The sequence below is a fragment of the Lissotriton helveticus genome, chromosome 11, assembly GCF_964261635.1.
Source record: "Lissotriton helveticus chromosome 11, aLisHel1.1, whole genome shotgun sequence".
NCBI classification, from domain to species: Eukaryota; Metazoa; Chordata; class Amphibia; order Caudata; family Salamandridae; genus Lissotriton; species Lissotriton helveticus.
In genome coordinates, this window is record NC_136072.1 from 493433145 (window position 1) to 493439144 (window position 6000).

Below are 6000 nucleotides of genomic sequence, written 5' to 3' on the forward strand. Positions count from 1 at the left end.
GGGCATCGAAGAAGGCTCCACGCCGAAATGCATCTGCCGCAACTGGGACTGCCTGTCTGTTAATAAAATCCGTCTTACCTGTTCTCCTGGGCTCCTGCTTCTTTTCTTGTGGAGGAAGGCTTTCGTTTATATATCTTGTGTTGGCCAGTGGCACAATACAGGAGCCCCGCCACGTTTGGGATCTGGATAACTGCTGGCTTCCGCCTCACGGCATTCACTTTTTCACGGGAGGGATAATCCAGTTCCCGCTTTGCTAACAGAGGACCCGGCACAGTGAGGTATTTTGCCTCGATTTGGACATTGTGCTGACAGCATATTTGATCCCTGCACATTGGATCTTCTGGGTGCGAGGCTGTGGCGTCATTGGGGAACAGTTGGATGGACTTGTTGCATGACGGCAGGGGAAGACTCAATCATCGTGTCCTGCTGTGTGACCGCGGTGCAGATTATCTACACACCCTCCCCATTTCATGGACCTGAATTGCCGCTATTACATGGCCTTTTGGGAGTTGCAGTCCTTGAAGTTAAAACGGACTACGACAGGTGTGCCTCATTGTCAGGGGAGGAGCGGATCACGCTAACTTTTCATCAGAGGCCGCAGGAACAGAACACAGAGGAGGGCTCCCGGTTTTGGGCACAGAAGAAGGCTCCACGCCGAAATGCATTTGCCGCAACTGGGACTGCCTGTTTGTTAATAAAATCCATCTTACCTGTTCTCCTGGGCTCCTGCTTCTTTTCTTGTGGAGGAAGGCTTTCGTTTATATATCTTGTGTCGGCCAGTGGCACAATACAGGAGCCCCGCCACGTTTGGGATCTGGATAACTGCTGGCTTCCGCCTCACGGCATTCACTTTTTCCCGGGAGGGATAATCCAGTTCCCGCTTTGCTAACAGAGGACCCGGTGCAGTGAGGTATTTTTCCTCGATTTGGACATTGTGCTGACAGCATATTTGATCCCTGCACATTGGATCTTCTGGGTGCAAGGCTGTGGCGTCATTGGGGAACAGTTGGACGGACTTGTTAGCATGACGGCAGGGGAACGCTCAATCATCGTGTCCTGCTGTGTGACCGCGGTGCAGATTATCTACACACCCTCCCCATTTCACGGACCCAAATTGCAGCTATTACATGGCCTTTTGGGAGTTGCAGTCCTTGAAGTTAAAACGGACTACGACAGGTGTGCCTCATTGTCAGGGGGAGGAGCGGATCACGCTAACTTTTCATCAGAGGCCGCAGGAACAGAACACAGAGGAGGGCTCCCGGTGTTGGGCACCGAAGAAGGCTCCACGCCGAAATGCATCTGCCGCAACTGGGACTGCCTGTTTGTTAATAAAATCTGTCTTACCTGTTCTCCTGGGCTCCTGCTTCTTTTCTTGTGGAGGAAGGCTTTCGTTTATATATCTTGTGTCGGCCAGTGGCACAATACAGAAGCCCCGCCACGTTTGGGATCTGGATAACTGCTGGTTTCCGCCTCACGGCATTCACTTTTTCCCGGGAGGGATAATCCAGTTCCCGCTTGGCTAACAGAGGACCCGGCGCAGTGAGGTATTTTGCCTCGATTTGGACATTGTGCTGACAGCATATTTGATCCCTGCACATTGGATCTTCTGGGTGCGAGGCTGTGGCGTCATTGGGGAACAGTTGGACGGACTTGTTAGCATGACGGCAGGGGAAGGCTCAATCATCGTGTCCTGCTGTGTGACCGCTGTGCAGATTATCTACACACCCTCCCCATTTCACGGACCCGAATTGCCGCTATTACATGGCCTTTTGGGAGTTGCAATCCTTGAAGTTAAAACGGACTACGACAGGTGTGCCTCATTGTCAGGGGGAGGAGCGGATCACGCTAACTTTTCGTCAGAGGCAGCAGGAACAGAACATAGAGGAGGCCTCCCGGTGTTGGGCACCGAAGAAGGCTCCACGCCGAAATGCATCTGCCGCAACTGGGACTGCCTGTTTGTTAATAAAATCCGTCTTACCTGTTCTCCTGGGCTCCTGCTTCTTTTCTTGTGGAGGAAGGCTTTCGTTTATATATCTTGTGTCGGCCAGTGGCACAATACAGGAGCCCCGCCACGTTTGGGATCTGGATAACTGCTGGCTTCCGCCTCACGGCATTCACTTTTTCCCGGGAGGGATAATCCAGTTCCCGCTTTGCTAACAGAGGACCCGGCGCAGTGAGGTATTTTGCCTCGATTTGGACATTGTGCTGACAGCATATTTGATCTCTGCACATTGGATCTTCTGGGTGCGAGGCTGTGGCGTCATTGGGGAACAGTTGGATGGACTTGTTAGCATGACGGCAGGGGAAGGCTCAATCATTGTGTTCTGCTGTGTGACCGCGGTGCAGATTATCTACACACCCTCCCCATTTCACGGACCCGAATTGCCGCTATTACATGGCCTTTTGGGAGTTGCAGTCCTTGAAGTTAAAACGGTCTTCGACAGGTGTGCCTCATTGTCAGGGGGAGGAGCGGATCACGCTAACTTTTCATCAGAGGCAGCAGGAACAGAACACAGAGGAGGGCTCCCGGTGTTGGGCACCAAAGAAGGCTCCACGCCGAAATGCATCTGCCGCAACTGGGACTGCCTGTTTGTTAATAAAATCCGTCTTACCTGTTCTCCTGGGCTCCTGGGCTCCTGGGCTCCTGTTTCTTTTCTTGTGGAGGAAGGCTTTCGTTTATATATCTTGTGTCGGCCAGTGGCACAATACAGGAGCCCCGCCACGTTTGGGATCTGGATAACTGCTGGCTTCCGCCTCACGGCATTCACTTTTTCCCGGGAGGGATAATCCAGTTTCCGCTTTGCTAACACAGGACCTGGCGCAGTGTGGTATTTTGCCTCGATTTGGACACTGTGCTGACAGCATATTTGATCCCTGCACATTGGATCTTCTGGGTGCGAGGCTGTGGCGTCATTGGGGAACAGTTGCACGGACTTGTTAGCATGACGGTGCTAGAGATCGCGGGTCACCCGACCAATAATTTCGCCACTTCTGGCTTCGGGCCCATATACTTTACTTTATCATATACATTGATCAGATGACCACACAATCTACTATCAATAATTGTGAGTTCCCTTTCGATTTATTTCCAGTGTACCCAACTTACCATCCACCGTTATGGGTACCTATGACCACGATGTGTCAGGGAGCTAGCTGTAAAAGGAAAGGCAGCAAAATATAAAACCCCAACGTTTATACTTTATTTCATGAAATGACCACGGACAACTGAGAAGTTTTAAAAGTTTATCTTAGATTTCAGATTCTTCAATCATACAGTTTATAGTAATGAGGCAATCTATAATCAGAATAACGAAGAGCACATAACTATATAGGAAGAGTATACAGGTAACCATCTAACCTTATAATGAGAAAATTCAGAAAATAATATAAATGGAATTCAGGGGAGAGTGCTAAATGCTAGGAATTTTAAGCACGTATTAAGAAACTTTATCAAGGGGGTCATGTGTTCGAGAGAAAAGACACTAGGGTAACCTATACATCTATGGAAGGGTAAAAGTGCAACACGCTATAATTCTAACGTTATTACTTCAATTCAGTATTTAGGAGGAAAATTGTATCACACATTTAATTCACAAACAGTATGGTGCGATTTATACTAAAAGACAGGGGAACATAGGAACATGCTATGAAAATGCAAATTGTAAATGACTTTAATGAGATGCAATGATTTTCAGAGAAAAGCATGGAAAATTTACATATGCAAAGGGTATGTCTTTATTAAAGCAAAGACAGAAAAATAGGAAGGTGCAGTTTAAGAACTCAGAGCAATATTTACCTAGACTGGTGTGAAAACCAACCCTGGCCACGGGTCAGTTAAGGACAGGAAAACCCTCAAGGAAGGATAACCCTCAGTGGGACAGCAGGTGCAGAATGGACACCCCAGGACAGGACAGGAAACCCAGATTAGGATCAGGACAGGACCACCAGGATACGACCAGCACCCGCAGATCGGAAGCAACGCCTGCGCTCCACCCTCTCTGCAGCTATCGATCGGAACCCCGATTGGGTCAGCGAGCTCCTCAGCAAAGTGCTACGCCAGCACTTAAGGTTTAATAAAACCTTAGTCTATGGTCAATTTCGGACAGAGTGCTCCGCAGCGCTCTGTATCAAGTCACCTATTGAGTGCGTTGGGTCAGTGACAGTTCAGCTATTCAGACAAGTCGGACAATTTCTCTAGCTAAACCTAGGCTAGATATAATGTTTTGGGACAGGGTACCACCCCCCAATGTTGCAAAGTGTCAGAATCCCCAAATTTCGATTGGTCCTAAGGTAGGATTTGGTTAACACACCAATCAGAACAGACTATTCTAAGGCCTAATTTACATGTTAAGGTGCCGCCTAGCAAGATTGGGGTTCCCACGAGAAGTCGCACAGAATACAATGAAAACTTATACATTTGTAACAACATAGGGACATTGGCTCCATCCTCCTGGGTCAGAGGTAATTCTCTCCGGAGCATCTCGACTGTGGCTGCCAGCTGGCTGAGTTCCACGGTCCAAGTTTGTCTCTGGCCTTGCATCTGGAGCATGCGCAGAAAGGACCTTCAAAATGGCTCATGACCCATTTGGACCCCCACTTCCCGTGATATATGAAAAGTAAGCGAAAACAAATTAATACATGGAAATAAATGAATGTATTACATGTCATGATTTCACATTTCAGGTTTCATCATTATAAAAATATACTATGCATTAATGGTAAGTGCAACGAACAATGTCACAAGAGCAGCAGCACAAGGCTTCACCACGTTATCATATTACGCATGCGCACCCTTTCCCTCCAAAACTATCTCTACACGAAGTCACGTGAGTGTGACTGATGCATGCGCAGAAGAGGAAAGTCAAGCAGCGGCCATTTTAGGGACATGAATTAATCGTATTAGTAGAACACATAGGCAAGCTTCTCTATCATACATATATATCGGAAATAAAAGATATTAGTAAAACGTACAATTTGTTACGAGGTTACAACGGTTTCGAGGTTCATGAATCGAGCAAGTCGCGATGCGAAATCTTGCTCTATCAATCCCCTCTTTGATGATATTTACTATCATCACAAAAAATGGAACCAGATGCCAACTTTCTTTCACACCTTGTACATTTCTATCTCTTCCAACAAGCGATTCAGCTTCTCTTTTTCAGTTTTGGTAGGGTGAGAATTTTTCACCTTTTTATAAATCTGATTATTCATTTCTTCCAATTCAAGCTCATCCGCACTCCTTTTCACTCCTCTTGCATTCACCTGATACTTCTTAGTATGCTTTCGACATTTGCAACAGACGAATATGAGAAATAGGATAAGACCTATCACTCCAATTGGCATCAGTACCTTAAGTAATAAGCTTTTACCTAAACTAGCAAACCAATGTCCTACATTGGACAGACCATCAACCAGTCTCTTCCAGGCACTGTCAACCTCGAGTGGTTTGAGTTCCTTTTCCAAATTAGTAATGTTTTTCACATATCTTTTGAGCTGTACGCTTTTGTCCGGAATGTAAGTGCAACAATGTTGCGCCTTCAACATCCGGCAGACTCCGCCCTCTTTTGCTAATAAGGTGTCAAGAGCAAGTCTGTTTTGCAAAACCATTGATCTGATCGCAACCATTTCGGTATTGACCAGCAGAAATCCATGAGCTGTGTCAGTAGACAACACATCCACTATTGTGGACAATTTGCAAATTCTGTGAGTGTTCAGAACCACTCCCACTCCAGGTATCAGTGCACTAAAAATACTACCCATTATTTCACCTACGCTTTCTCTTTTGCTACGCACTAAGCCATTAGTGTTTTCACTGCTTCCAGCAATTTCATTCACATGGTATATTCTCGGGAAAACAATGCCAAAGTAGCAGCTTCCATACCAGTGATCCGGCAATTTGAAATAAGCCTTGTCTCCACATATATAATAAATTCCAGGAAACACAGGCTCTGACCCATTTTTGAATCCCCAACCTCCAATTACCTTGTAATTGTGCTCACA